This window comes from Pan troglodytes, chromosome 9, assembly GCF_028858775.2.
Source record: "Pan troglodytes isolate AG18354 chromosome 9, NHGRI_mPanTro3-v2.0_pri, whole genome shotgun sequence".
Classification (NCBI taxonomy): domain Eukaryota; kingdom Metazoa; phylum Chordata; class Mammalia; order Primates; family Hominidae; genus Pan; species Pan troglodytes.
The window spans coordinates 81,418,555-81,433,540 of record NC_072407.2 but is presented as its reverse complement, the minus strand read 5'-3'; the positions used below and the strand labels follow the sequence as shown (position 1 = coordinate 81,433,540).

General features: G+C 42.8%; 1 protein-coding gene and 1 non-coding gene across 9 annotated transcripts in view; both read left to right on the top strand.

Annotated features, from left to right (window-relative positions):
* The window catches only part of TENM4 (teneurin transmembrane protein 4), a 3,006,191-nt gene that overhangs the window by 2,250,611 nt on the left and 740,594 nt on the right, over positions 1 to 14,986 (top strand). The window lies entirely within an intron of this gene.
* On the top strand, positions 13,033 to 13,119 carry MIR708 (microRNA mir-708). The gene has a single exon (NR_035982.1). It is a non-coding gene; the product is annotated as a microRNA mir-708 (primary transcript).

The window sequence follows — 14,986 nt, the reverse complement described above, 5'->3', positions numbered from 1 at the left end:
GTGATTAATCATAGAATCTTAGAATCGGACAAGAGAGAGACAGTCTTAATGCAACCCTGTCATCTTACAGACATGGAAACAGAGGCTGAGGAAGAAAGGTGCCTTGTCCAGGGCTGCAAAGTGGTGGGGTGAAGAGGGAACCGGCCTCCTGGCCCCAGTCAGCATGCTTGCCCCTGCACCACGAGGCCTCTCCCCTAAGCCAGGCCGCTTTCCACAGATAGAACGGTGGCAAGGTCAGCTGAGGCCGTGTCTAAATGATCAGAATTAATGGATTCTGAATGAATGAGGTTTTCTGCCCGAGTTTTAGGTTCAAGGAGCTCAGGAGGCACCCGGCCAAGGTTTTGACATTTTTTGCCCATGATTCAGGCAGGGCTGCTTGGTTGGGTTCCATGTCTCTACTCAGCCCCTCTCTCTGTGATCTGTGTTTCAGATCCATTTATATAAGACAGCTTTGGGAATTACTGTTTTAAAAAAATGAAAAAGCAAGTTGTGTTTTTTTTGCTTCTCCCATAACATATAGGGCTCAAAGAGTTACATCTGTTTCCAGTAGCCAGCAACTTGGAACAGTCCACTCTTAGAGGCCCAATTCCAGAAGACTGGCACAGAAGAAGCTTTCAGCAGCAGGTTGATACCCTTCTCGAGTTTGAGTTGGCATGTTTTACTTGTCAGCATAGGCAGTAATAAGGCATATTCAGATGGCATCTCTATAGCCACTCTTTCTTCTGGTCCTTGGACCAATACTCTGGGATTGGGAGGCAGGATGATTACAGTCCCTTGTCACAGTGTGGAAAGTGAGACTCAGGTTAGTTCAGTGGCTTCTCAAGATCACCAGCTACTGTGCAGCAGAGGTTGAATCCAGGTCTTCCAGTGCAGAGTCGAAAGCTCTTTTTACTATTCCAGGCCAGCTATTCTGGGATGTCTCTTAGGGCTTTGACTTTGAAGGAAGTGCTTTTCCAGTGCGTGCATGTGCATGTTTGTGTGTGTGCGTGTGTGTGTGTGTGTGTGTGTCTGTACACGTGTGTATATGTGTTCATGTGTGTGTGAGTGGAGTTGCAGGGCAGGACCAAGGGATCTGTCTCCCTTTGAGAGCAAAGTCAAGTTGAATTTTGAGGTATAGAGATAAATTATGTGTATCTTGTGTTTCTGTTACTCTTTTTTTTTCTGTTCTTAATATAGGGTACATGAATAAGCTCCATGCAGAGCCACAAGGAATTGATCTTTCTTTTTCTTAAAATATTTGCCGTCTATGACTTATCAGTGTGTGCATGCATATGTGTAGATATATATTTTTCTCCTTTTTTTTGCAGACATGATTCTTTTTTACATACTTTAGCATGCCACTTCTAAAAGCAAGGACATTCTTCTACATAACCACAATATGATGTTTATTCCTAAGAAAAGTAATAATAATTTACAGTTATCATCTAACTTCTAGTCCATATTCAGATTGCCCCAATTGTTCAAAAATGTTTTTATGGCTTTTTTTTTCTCCTAAACTAGGATACAAACAAGATTTATGCATTACATTTGGTTGGTATGTTGAACCAACATTCCTAATAAGCAGTTTTCATGAGCTAGAATCATCTGCAAATTAGAGTGAAACAACCCTCTCCAGCTGAGGCAGCTGTTAGGGGCTGGCCGTGAAGGTCTCATGGGAACCTTGTGTCTTCTCTCTCATGTCTGCTGACCAATCAGTAGGAGGAGCTGGACTCTCTGTGTCAGGATGGAGCGTGCCAGGGAGGCGGGGAAAGGGAAAGGCAGAGCTGCCTAGCTTCTTGCTGGAAAAGGCTATGGAGTCCAAGGAGCTGAAACCTGCAGTCCACAGCCAGCTTCTTAGGAAGCAGGGAGTTTTCCCAAAGGAGTGGTGAGCAGCCTGGAGTGTGAGCCTGTAGACACCTTGGGAACTGGGGACAATTGCTGGGAGATTTGGGAATCCTATGTGATGAAATGAGGGCAGATTTGGAACACAAGGTGCCCAGAATGTGTGTTTTTACTCTGACTTCATTTTCTGATTCTCATTCTAGTTTTTGGTTACAGCCCTTTGAAAATGAACCTGCCCTTGTGGACATAAATAAATAGGTTTTTATTTGCAGTAGCCTGATTTGATGGCCTTTAGTTATTACCACATCATTAGGACATGCTGTAACTAATGCTTCACAAAGGTACCCACCATGGGTGCCTCTAGCACCTGCCCTTGCCTTTGTTATGTAGTGACTCATATCTGTGTCTGCCTTCCTTTCTGGACTGAGTGTTGTCTAGTTCCATTCTTAATGCTGACACAGTGCCTGGCTGTGGTGCAAAGAAGATGCTCATGGAATAGGCTGCAGTGATCCAGAGTTGTAAGACAGAATGTTATGGGAGCAGATAGGAGAAGAAAAAATAGATGAATGAATGGATGCATGCACGAAAACATGATAATCAGGAGTGTTTTCCAAGAGGTTAGTAGTTGGAAGTTACTGGGAGATGGGATGAGTATTTATCTGATACATATTTATAAAGTATTTTTATGCCATAGTGCTGTTTTAATCACTTTATAAATAATGAATTTAATTTTCTTACAAACCTAGGAAGTAAGGACTGTTACTTTTCCTACCTCGTATGTGAGGAAACCAAAGCATAGACAGGTTAGGTGACTTATCCAAGGTCACATGGGTAGTAAGTTGGAGCTGGGACTTGATTCCAGATAATTCAGCTCTAGAGTCTACTGTTAGCCACCTCACTCTGTGTGGAATGGGGTTGGGTGTTCCAAAGTCAGGGAAATCACTTGGTAACTGGTGGACCCCAATTGTCTTACGAGGGCTGTTGCTAAGGCTGTCCTGGGCTTACAGACAACAGAGGGTCTGTCACCCAGCTGGGCCATCGTGAGGGAGCTGGCCATCTTTGCCATTCCTGGGGCCTGACATCTCACAGCCTGTTGGTTATCCTTATACGTGGCAGGCTTTCAGTGATGCGGATGCTTCTTGAGAATGCTCTTGGGCTTTACCAACCGGCTAACTTGCTAGCAGAGCTGGGAAGGCTGTGTCCTCTTGGGGTGTTCGGGAGGGCTCCTGAGCTGTCCTGGTGGTGGCACCCAGTCCATGCCAGGCCTGGCCACCAGGGCCTGACTTCTAACAGGAAGGCTGAGCCAGTGCAGCTCTGTTGTTGTGGCTGAGCCAAGCATCAGTGCTCTGCTAGGCTCCTTTGTGAAGCTGGAGTCAGGGATATCGGCTCCCACTACCATAGAATTTCCTCTTGAAGATGAGCATTTGTTGATGTTTAATAATGTTGTTCAGTGGTTTGAATTGCTGCCCAATACTTGTCTTCACACATTGACAGAGCTGAAATAGGACTATCAGAGGAGTAGCCTTCTAGAGTTGGAAGAGAAGTGAAACATCCCATCCACTCTGTTAAGGCTTTGATCACTTCCATTGAACAAATTCTTCCTGAGCTTACAACTGTGACTGGAGATGAGATAGAGGAAACCAAAAACCAAAAACCCCAAAACCTCAAGGAGCTTGCAATCTGTTGGATGTCCCTCTTTCCAGCTTTTGGTGGAAAGAAAGACTGGAGAGAGAAGGGCTGTAGCAGAAGAGCACCAAGAAGATGCAATAAATGACAAGGGGGAAGAGAGGAAGGCTGCAGCGCAAGGCCAGGAGGGTGGTGTAGTCTAAGTGCAGCATAGGCTTTACAGACCTAGTCCTGATTCTTGCTTCTAGTGCTTACTTGCTTCACGATGGAGAGCAAATCGCTTCTATCATGTTCTGAGTCTCAGTTTTCTCAACTGTAAAATGGGCTAATAATACCCCCTGGAAGAGTTTGTGTGGGATAGTGCCTAGGGCATTGTATTAGTTATCATCAAACAAAAGCAAGGGGAGAGCCATTTAGCACAAGGGTTTATATTGCTACACATCTCAGCAGGCTTTTAGGACAATACTCAGTCACAGCCACTGTAGCCTCTAGATTTCTAGGGAGCCTAATGAAAATACCATGGCCTGGGGAAGATCAAGGGTTCAGGAGTCAGGCAGGCTGTGTGTCCTACTAGCCCAGAAGCTTTAAACTTACCCTCTCTGAGCCTCACTTTTCCTATCTGTGAAATGGCCAAGTAGCCTGGATAGAAGGGCCAGGATCTACCACATGGAAGCAGAAAGTACAAGCTAGTAGAGAATATGGGTGCTGGCCCTGTAATGAGTGACCATATCCACTTGAGTGTGTGTTTGTATGTGTGTGTGTATGTGTGTGTAGAGGGGCACAGGGATGATTAACAAGGACGGAGGTAGGCCTGAAATGGAGAAAGATTCTCAAAGAACCCTCCCTGTAGAGTACAGGACTTACTATGGAGGTTTAGAGAGAAGGCAAGTGAAAGAAACGGGCAAGCAAGAAACTCACACTTATTAAATGCCTACCACGTACCAGGCACTTCACATCTCCTAAGCTCCTAGCCTTCACTGTAAACCCATCAGGCAGGCAATACTATTCCTAATTTTGAGATGGCCTCAGGAAAGGTCAGAGAAGGCAAATAAATTGCCCAAAATCACAGCTCTTTGAATTCCAAAACTCTTTTCATATACACTTCTCTGCCTGTTCATACATATGTGTTAGGACAGGACTATATTCTGGGAAAAAGATGGGAGTTGATATCAAGTGATAATAGTGTAATTCCTGTTTATAGAAACAATTGTAGGAGGAAGCCATTTCAAAGTGGTCATTTAGTCAGTTAATATGTATTGAGCCCCAGTCAGGCACAGTTCTAGGTGATGGGGATGCAGTAGAACCAGTCTGTCTGCCCTTGTGGAGAACTGAGAAGAGGAAACAAGTAAGTTCAGAAAGTGATCAGAGAGGAAATTAAACAGTGTGGTATGATGGAGCACTGGGGAGGTGCTGGGGACCTTAGATATTGTCTTAGTTTGGGTTCTTCCTAAAGCCCTGAGAAAAGGATTTGAGTGTAGGTAACAATTTGCAAGGTGATTCCAGGAAGCCTGCTGAGAAAGTAAGGAAGTGAAATGGGAAAGGAAGGGAAGCTAATAGAGCAAGCTTGTCCAACCCGCAGCCTGCAGGCTCCATGAAGCCCAGGATGGTTTTGAATGCGGCCCAACACAAATTCGTAAACTTTTTAAAAACTATGGGTTTTTTTGCTATTTTTTTTTTTAGATCATCAGCTATCATTTTAGTGTATTTTATGTGTGGCCCAAGACAGTTCTTCTTCCAGTGTGGCTCAAGGAAGCCAAAAGATTGGATACCCCTGTAAACAGACGGTAATTTAATGATTAGGTTACCACTGTGGGCAACTAGAGCTCATTCCTGCTGGGACCCTCAGAGGGACACTGACACATTTGCTGGACTATTGTTCCATCAGGGGCCAAGAAAGCTGGGGTATGTATCCACCTACAGATGTTCCTCATTGGTTGTGGAGCCTCCACCTCCAGAGAGTCCCAAAGCAGAGAAATATGTGTCTGACTTGAATTAGGAAGCATTTATGGAGTGGAAGCAGTCTATGGAGGCTGCAGGTGGGTTGAGGGCATCCGTAGTGTCTGCTACAGCTGGTGTGCGTGGTCAGGCAGACTGCATTTGAGCTGAGACCTGGACTAGAGGGGGCAGCTATGGAGCAGCCAGAATGGTTCCTAGGGGGCTATTCTTCTACCCTCCTTCATGGGAACCTGCAGCTCCAGGAGTTAAAGTGCATCAGCAAAGGCCCAGCTGGTGAAATTCCCTAGCCACGCTGGATTCCTGCCGCCCCTCATTCCATTTTGACCCTTCTCCACTGGGTCACACAAATATGCCTCACTCTTAACGAACCTGTGAATAGCCTTAGAAATGTATGCCTCATCAGATGATTTCAGTCCTGCTCTATGCCCCAGAATCTACCTTTAAATGCTTTAAACACTCCTAAACAGCTCTAAAATGTGCCCAAGTGTTCCCACCACTCTACCACACAGCTATTTTTAGCTCCAATACCAATTTCTATTCCTTAGTATAATCTTTTTTTTTTTTTTTTCTGGAAGAGAAACTCACAACAAAATTTATCTCTACAGCTTATTCTAAAACCACTAACTCTCACGCGCATGCGCGCGCGCACACACACACACACACACACACACACACACACACACACACACAAAATATCCCTCATAGACAACACTTTATAATTCAGGCAAAGGAAGACCAAAAGGAGAACTTAATACTTCTTATTTATTCCATTCAACAGTAAAGTGCCTTAAAAAGGCCATGCAATTATATTGTTATGTGATAATTATTAATTCTGCTATGAGCTTCCACTGAGCCCAGATCCCATCAAGCACCTCTAATTTTGCCTACAAGTCTTTCTGTACCACCTGATGGGTGCTGGGAAAAGAGCTGCCCTTCTCAACTCCTGGCATTTGGCTTTGATGGGTTTCCACTGCATATGCCTTCCTTTCTCATCAGCCACCATTTTCTAACATCTTTATGCATAAAAAAGACAAACTTATTGGGAGGAAATATCACAATCCCCCAAAATGCAATTTTCTTCCTTTCCATCTCCAATAAAGCATGTAGTGGAAAAGTTATTAGACATTTTTCCTAGTGGATTGTCAATAATATTAACAAAGCCAGTGTGTTGAATACCTGTATATGCCAGGTATTTGGGAGATTATTACAGAGGTTACATATTCTTGTTTAATGTAATCCTCAAAACGATTTTATTCAATAGTGATATTCTCTTTTTTAGATAAGTAGCTCTGCCTCTGTGACTTGCACATAAAGCAAATGGAAAACTCAAGGTTCCGACCCAAGTCTGTCTAATTCTAAAGCCCACGAACTCATAACCTGGCATTTCTCTAAGTGTGGTCTCCGGACCAGCAGCATCAGCTTCACCTGGGAGCTTGTTAGAAATGCAAATCTTGGCCAGCATCCAGTAGAGTTTTTCCTAAATTTTTCTCTAGGATTTTAACCAAAAGGAAAAGAAAAGGAAAGATGGCTGGGCACAGTGGTTGGCCCAGCATGGTGGCTTACACCTGTAATCCTGGCACTTTGGAAGGCCAAGGTGGGCAGATCACTTTAGGTCAGGAGTTCGATACCAGCCTGGCCAAAATGATGAAACCATGTCTCTACTAAAAATACAAAAATTAGCTGGGCATGGTGACCGGTGCCTGTAATCCCAGCTACTTGGGAGGCTGAGGCAGAAGAATCACTTGAACCTGGGAGACAGAAGTTGCAGTGAGCCAAGATCATGCTCCTGCACCCCAGCCTGTGAGACAGAGCAAGACTCTCTTAAAAAAAAAAAAAAAGAAAAAGAAAAAATGCAAATCTTCAGGTTCCACCCTAGAACTACTGAATGAGAAACCCTGGGGATGAGGCCCAGCAATTCCTGTTAACCAGCCCTCCAGGTGATTCTTAGCACAGAAAAGTTTGGGAAACACTATCTTCACCCATTTGTTAACTACTGATAAAGAGTTCAACTAGTAGATGAACTTTGAAGGAGGTTAAAATTTTCCCCTCTTCTTTGTGAATGTAATTAAAGTGATACAAATTTCAACAAATGTATATTTTTCTTCTAGAAAGCATGTCTTTTACATTTTGGGAGGTTTTAACTTTCTGTCACCTATCCTGATTTGTATCTAGGTCTCGCTACTTATTAGCAGCAGGATCTTGGGAAAGTTACTTAACCTCTGTAAGCCTTGGTTCCAAGTCTGTGTATTGCAGGTGAGCAGGATTCTTGTGAGTATTGAGTCAGGATCTACAAAAGTGCTTAGCATGATATCAAGCATATCATAAGTATCTAACAAATATTAGCTGATTATTACTAATTACATGATTGGTTTGCTTGTTAGCTATTATTAGTAACAGTTTCTAAACTGTTTAATGCTTTTAAATTATATCCCTCATTAAGACATCCAGCATCAGTTTTATAAAACAGTTTTCTATAACTGGCCTAACTTTTAAATCCTGCCATTCTTATGTTTGACTCTTAGCAGTAAGTAGAATGATCAGAGTAACTGTCTGGAAAAGACCATCAATATTCCCATAAAAATTATTTATGGAAATCTGACACATAGTAGGTGCTCATACATGTTTGTGGAGCAATGAACTGAGTGAATGATCAGTCCACACAGGCCACTTCTAGTCCAAATATTGGCCCCATACACTGACAGGTTGGGGGTCAGGGGCAGGAAACTGTCTCTTGTTCTCTGTTGATGGGCCCAGCACAGAGCATAGAGCCTGGCACAGAAATAGATTGTCAATAATTACTTGATGATCAAATTTTTTTGCTTTCCTTTTGATACAGATATGCTTTGTTTCCTTAACCTCTTCTATCATAGTATGCTTTGGGATCTGATAAAGAGAGATCAAAGTAAATATATATTTCTCTCCCTGTATACTCTGCTGCCCATATTTTTTTAAAAATAAAGTTTTTAAAGAGTTATCAAATAAGACTTAGGAGCCAGGAGACCTAGATTCTTCGTTCTGCTTTGCTGCCAGGCTTAGATGTGACAAAGGCCTGACGCTTAACTCTTGGGTTCTTTTATTCCTGTGTAAATGGAGAAGGCTGGACTAGATAGGTGTTTTCCACGGGGGACTGGGACCAAATGGTTGTGTGTGTTACCTAAGCACAGTGTTAAGTAACATTGGATCACATGGTGAGAAAGTCTTGTTTCACTTCCTCTTTAATCTTTCTGATTTAGTGGAGGAGAAAGCCTGATTTTGGCACTGGTAGGTATTTAATACCTCGCCAATGCTTGTTCATCTCCCTGTTTAACAGAGACCTGAGTTTAGATGAGGAGGCAACAGTATTCACCTTGTTTTGTTCATCATATTCATTTTTTAACCTTCTTTTTTCTATTCATGAAAAGATGGTGTTTTTTTCACTGAAGATAATGAGATACATTTTCCTTTTAAAATAAATTGATTCCAGAAACAAAGAGTCAGTCGAATGTGAAGAAAAAATGCACTAGGTTAATAATAGAGCAGATAGGCTGGGGGTGTGGCAGAAATCCAAAAGATGGAAGGAGCCTCATGCCACAATGACTGTCAGCAAGTCTCGGGTGCTACAGTGTAGGGAGAACAGAACCTTGTCTTTGGTCAAGATTGTATGTCTGCACAGTCAGGCCAAGAAACATCAGCCCTGGTGCGGTGGTTAAGGCTGGAACCACCAAAGCAAGCCCCCACTCCAACCTGGAGATCACCGTAGAGATTCTGGTCCCAGCTCTGGGGCAGGGCCAGATGTGTGCATTTGTAGACACCTCCATAGATGGGGTTCTCGCCCATCCGGAGTTCCAGATAAGGACATGCAGTTAACAGCACATCTAGGAGCTAGTTTTTTTTTTTTTTTTTTTTTTTTTGAAATCACGATGCATTCAGAGAAATTAGATGGACAAAAATGTTTACCACATCATTTTTATATGTGTTAATCATTGGAACACACCTACCTGCTCCACATTAAGATAAGAGTTAGTTATGAAATCCCTGGACAAAATATTGTATATCTATTCAAAATGATATATATGGGGAACTGTAGAGATGCAGAGAAACGTTTATGGTACAATGGAAGGTGGGGGGAATAGTAGACAAAATTGCATCTATAGCTTTATTTCAACTATGTAAAAGACATAGAAACAATTACAAGTAAACATGTTAGAGTGTTACTGGTTGTTATTTCTAGCTAAAGTGATTATGTGTCTTTCAAAAAATGCCTTTTTTTTTTTTACATTCTAAGCCTTCTTCTACAATTCTAAATGTTGACTATGCTCTCCCTTTCCTGTCAAATGACGAGCATCAATCAGACCTAATTAAAATCCTGTTTCTGTCTTGACTAATGTGTGACCTTGGAGAAGTCCTTAACTTTGTGATCCTCAGTTTCCCCCACTGAAAATTGGGAAGAGTTCCTTTCTCATGGGTTGCTGTGAGCAGTAAGTGAGATGATGCACGAGAGACGCTTATGAGGGTGCCTAGCTCATAAGCCTCCGAAGAAATAGTACCTGCCATAATAATAATGTTAATAATAATAATAATGTTATTGTTGTTATTGTTTTCCTCATTATTACTACTAGTGAATTTGAAAGGCATAACAATTTACTAAACCAAAGAGTCAAGCTGTAAAAAATGTAATTCTGAAGTTCCTCCCCTCTGCCTGTTGCATAAACACACGCAGGCATGCAGAGTGACATAAGTCAACAAATGCACATGTGCACACAGTCTTCTCTGGTGCTGCACACTCCCTGTGCTAGGAGTTTCCACATCCACAGGTTCAGGAACAAGAGGACCAGCTTCATCTGGTCCTCTTTGTCTACTATTTTGTCTACTATTCCCCCACCCCCCGCTGTCTTCTATTGTACCATAAACATTTCTCTACGGCTCTACAATTCCCCATATATATCATTTTGAATAGATATACAGTATTTTGTCCTGGGATTTCATAACTAACTCTTATCTTAATGTTGAGCAGGTGGGTGTGTTCCAATCGTTTGTGCATATAAACACTTCCTGAGGCATCTTCTATCTGTCAGACTCCTTGCTCAGCACACGCAACATTCTTTTTATTTTCTTTTTCTAAAAAAAATGAGGTAAAATTCACAGAACATAAAGTTAACCACTAGTCATTCTAAAGTGTACAATTTAGTGGTGTTTAAAACATTCACAGTGTTGTGCAACCATCGCCTCTATCTAGGTCCAAGGCATTGCATCACAGCAAAAGGAAACTGTACCTATTCAGCAGTCACTCCCCATTTCCCCTTCCCCAATCCCCTGGCAGCCTCTAGTCTACTTTCTCTCTCTGCAACTTGGCTTTTAAATTTCTCTGCAGCCACACATAAAATTTAACCCTTATGTTTTCTTAGTTGTGCTCATTGAGCTTTTTCCCCTTTGCCATTTGGTTAAAGATCCAGTGAAATGAATAAGTGGACTGAATCCCCACTTCCTTGTTTGGAAATTTTAGGTTCATTGCAATTGAAACCAAAATGCCTGTGTGAATTCATTTAAAAAGCAGATTTTCTTTTCCACAAAGGATTTGGGACTGTTTGGGGCTTAATTATTATGTCAGGTGATCCAGCTTTAGTCCAGATGAGGACCCTTTGTAAGAAGCTTTGCCATGAGGGCAGCAGCTTCAGCAGAGGGTCAAGGTCCTTCTGAGCTGGGAGGCTGAAATGGAACACATGTGGCTCTGAGCCAGTGAAGTGCTTTCTTGGGACTGCCCTGCTGTCCAGGAACTGAAGCTGGGTTCAAATGCTGACTGTCATTCTCTGGGCATGTGACCATGGCCAAGCTAATACACATGATGAGCCTCAGTTTCTGCATCTTTGAAAGGGTGATCATTGTGAGTATTTTGCAGAGGATTAAATGAGATAAGACTGGTGAACCACCCCCACCACCCCCCTCAACCCCCCGGATTTTTTGGCCTCATAGCTTTGCTTCTATGCATGAAGTGCTGAATGCCATTTCTGGTACTGACTCAGGTTCTTCATGTGCCAGGCTGGGTACTGACTTGTGGAGTGGATAGTGGTTGAGGGAAGACAACTGGGGATGGGAGGAATGGGAGAATGTGAGTGTCGAGGGGTGGGCTACCTCTTGGGCACTGGCAATTACATGACAGTGGAACAGCATTGCAATTTAGTTTTGTGTTTTTCATTGTAACCCAACTGGCAACAGAACAGTGATGGGAGATGGAAAGGGTATCAAATTTGACTAGTGAGTTGCCCCTTTTGGTCCCTTCCTTAGAGTAAGCCTCAGTTTCTTCATCTGCAAAATGGAACTATCAGTGCCTTCTCTGACTACCTCGCAGAGTTGCTGTGAAGAAAAAGTGAGATAAAAATGTACCTGAAAGCATTTGTAAAATGTAAAGTGCTGTATAAATGTAACTGATTATTGTTTCATTTAAAAGACATGGTTCTGTTGATATCTCATGAAAAACAGTGCTAGTCCTCCCATTTAGTCATGGCGACAACCTTTTTGTCATAAATGTGCATGGGAGAATCGTTGGTTAGTAGGTGTTTTCCTTTATCCAAGTGGTCTGAGCTGGAAAATATGGAGAATTCCTTCACTAAAGGGCCATATCTTTTGACTCTATTGACAGCATGTCATGTGGAACTCAAAACTGCCTTCGTGAATGCAGATAGATTGCATCTATTAGCTGCCTCTTGTCATCATGACCTGCCAGAAGGGAAAATAAAATGTGCCTACAAATATTTCAATATTTATGTTGTGTGAAGGTTTAATATTCATTTGGAGCAGTGAATGGGGAAAGAGAAAAAAAAGTCCACATCCTTTACTTTGGAAATTGCTCAGTTCAACAAGAATTCATTGAGTACCTACTATGAGCTAGTGAGTGAATGATATGCTAGTGTCTACCAAAGAAAGACACCAAATTCTAATATTGACAACTTCATGTTTGCATACTTTGTCAGAAGCCTTGGAGAATCCCAAGGTCAGGAGTCTTTGCTCATTCCTATGGGGAAACTGATGAAATCTGCCCAGAGGTTGGGGAAGAGGGAAGTAGGTGAAATGGCTGCAGAGGAGAGGTGTTTGTAGTAAAATTGGGGAAGAGAGGAGAGTAGGAGGGGGTGGATCAGACCTCAGAAACACACTCCTACCTGTTAGGATGTAGGTGTGTGCTTGCACTTGTGGGTGGGACCAAGAGACAGGTGTCAGTAGCCTGGAGTTATAAAAACCAAAATGCACTGAATAATTGGATGGGAAACCACACATAAGAAAAGGACTCTTAGCAAGTGTATTTTTTCCAGCAATGCAAAAGTGAATTTACAAGCATATTGTTGTAGCTGTGAAGGGGCAAGCTCTACTAAAGGGATAGATGATACATGAAAATAAGTTGTAAAATTTATGTTGTTAATCGAAGAATATGTTGATAATTTGTGTCACTGATATTCAGTGTTTTGAATATGTTGTCATTGTCATTTCTCATTATGTAAAAATATAATAATTTTACAAGTTCACTGGTGACTTCATTCCCCTAACCCTATTTTTTCCCCAATAAGGTCCTAAATTCCTCAAGCCTGACTTCTCCTGCCCCAGGGGTTTTCAGAAACCTAACCCCCATGGTTGGCGAGGGACTGCTGTGTGTGAAATGGTAACTGCCCTCAAGGAGCTTACAATCTAGCTGGGGGTAAATGACTTGCACATGAACACAACTAGACTGTGAGCTTCTAGAGGGCAGGGACCTTACCCTAGTCATCTCTCTTCTCACCCTGCACACCCTCCCTGAGGGATCTCATCCATCCCCATGGCGTCAACCACCACCTGAGGACCCTCTAGGCCTGAATTGTCTCCTGAGTGCCACACCCAGCTCTCCAGCATCTTCAGTGTTCCTCCCCGGGTGGAATGCTCCACAGCACTGCCAACTCAACCTGCTCACCAAAACCCAGCTTGTCATATCTCCTCTGGGCCAGCCCTGGCTTCCAGGCTCCTGGACTTGGTCCCCCAGATCAAAGATCCAGGGGTCACTCATTTGGACTGAGCTTGATGGAAAAGTGCTTATGTTTCAATGTTAAGTAAACTGGGGAGCCTATCAAATGTATAGACATGATGAACTCATTGATGTTAAGTACATAGATGGAAAGAGAAATGCTTCAGAATGTATTAGTGGTTGCCTCTAATGGTGAAATAATGATTGACGTTTTCTTTTTCTGACACCCTTGTGCTTTCCAAATCTCCTGCAAAAAGTATTTATTACTTTTGTAACCAGCAAAAATGCCTAATAAAAATGATTGACAGGTCTCCATTTGAGTGTCACCTTTTCTGGGAATTATCGTTTATTCCTTTGCATCTCAAAGAGTCTGAGGCTCCAGGGTTAGACAGCCTCAGCACGTGTGCTTACCCTGTTGGGGAACTTGTTGCACTGTGTTCTTTCTGTAAGTCGGCTCTTCCATTAGTCTGTGAGCTCCGAGAGGGCAGGAATCATGGTTATTCATCTCTCATTTCCAGTGCCTAGCACAAGGCTTGCATACATAACTGCTCAATACATGCTTGTTCTTTAAAGGAAGAGAGGGAGGGAAGGAGGCAGGAAAACAAAAAGGGGAAGGACACCAGAATTCTCAAATGTTATACCTCCATGGATCCCTTGTATTATTTCCTGTCCCCAAGATCCTTTGTTTATTAAGCTTTTGAATCTACTGTACCACTGATTTTTCACTCGGTAGTTTGAATTTTTCTGTCTTTTAGTAATCATAGGCCTTATAAATCCCAATCAGAGCTTCTCAGGGCCAAGTCTGGCATATGTCACCTGCTGTCCCAAGTCTGACTTGGGCAGAGTGCCCCCTGCCTGACACCTAGGTCATGGCATGCAGGGCTATCTCCAGTTCTCTGGAGCTGAGTGTACCTTCTGGAGCTTCTTTTAAAGTGGAACAATGGCAAACTGCAATGTCTGTGGGAGGAGGAGAGCAAGGGAACAGATAACATAAGAAGAGAAGTGACAATTGCAAACTTCAATTGTGTGTTTCCTCTGTGCAGGCACTGTGCTATGCATCAACACGCACTGTCCCCTCAGCCCTCACAGCAGCTCTGTGACACAGGCACTATTACAATTGCCATTTTGTAGGCAAGGAAACTGAGGCTTAAAGATGCATTAGATGGGGAAACTGGAATTTGCACTGATTGCAGAGCTTAAGTCCAGCACTGCATCCCTCTTCTGAAGTTCCAGGAAGAGCACAGGGAGGAGATGGCAAGAGAGATGCCTGTCGGGAGAAAGGAGCAGTGTTTGCAATTTCAGAGCCTTGTTTGGGGATGTGCCAGCATAGAGGAGTTTAGCCCGGAAGGCACAAAGCCCTTCACAAAGTCTGTGACACTCCTGAAGTTGTAGGCAATTTGTTCCAGGTATGTGCATTGTCTGGGAAGGTCTTCAAAGGAGTCTGTGTGGTTAAAAAAAAAAAAAAATGGTTAAGGAAGCGGACCATGGAGCAGAAAGTTGCAGTGACTGGATTCTGGCTCCAGGCTGCAAATTTAACCATTGAATATCACCCAACAGGATGGATATGGGGATATGGTCTTGTTGATAAAGCATCTCCCTCACACAAGACTTGGAGAAATA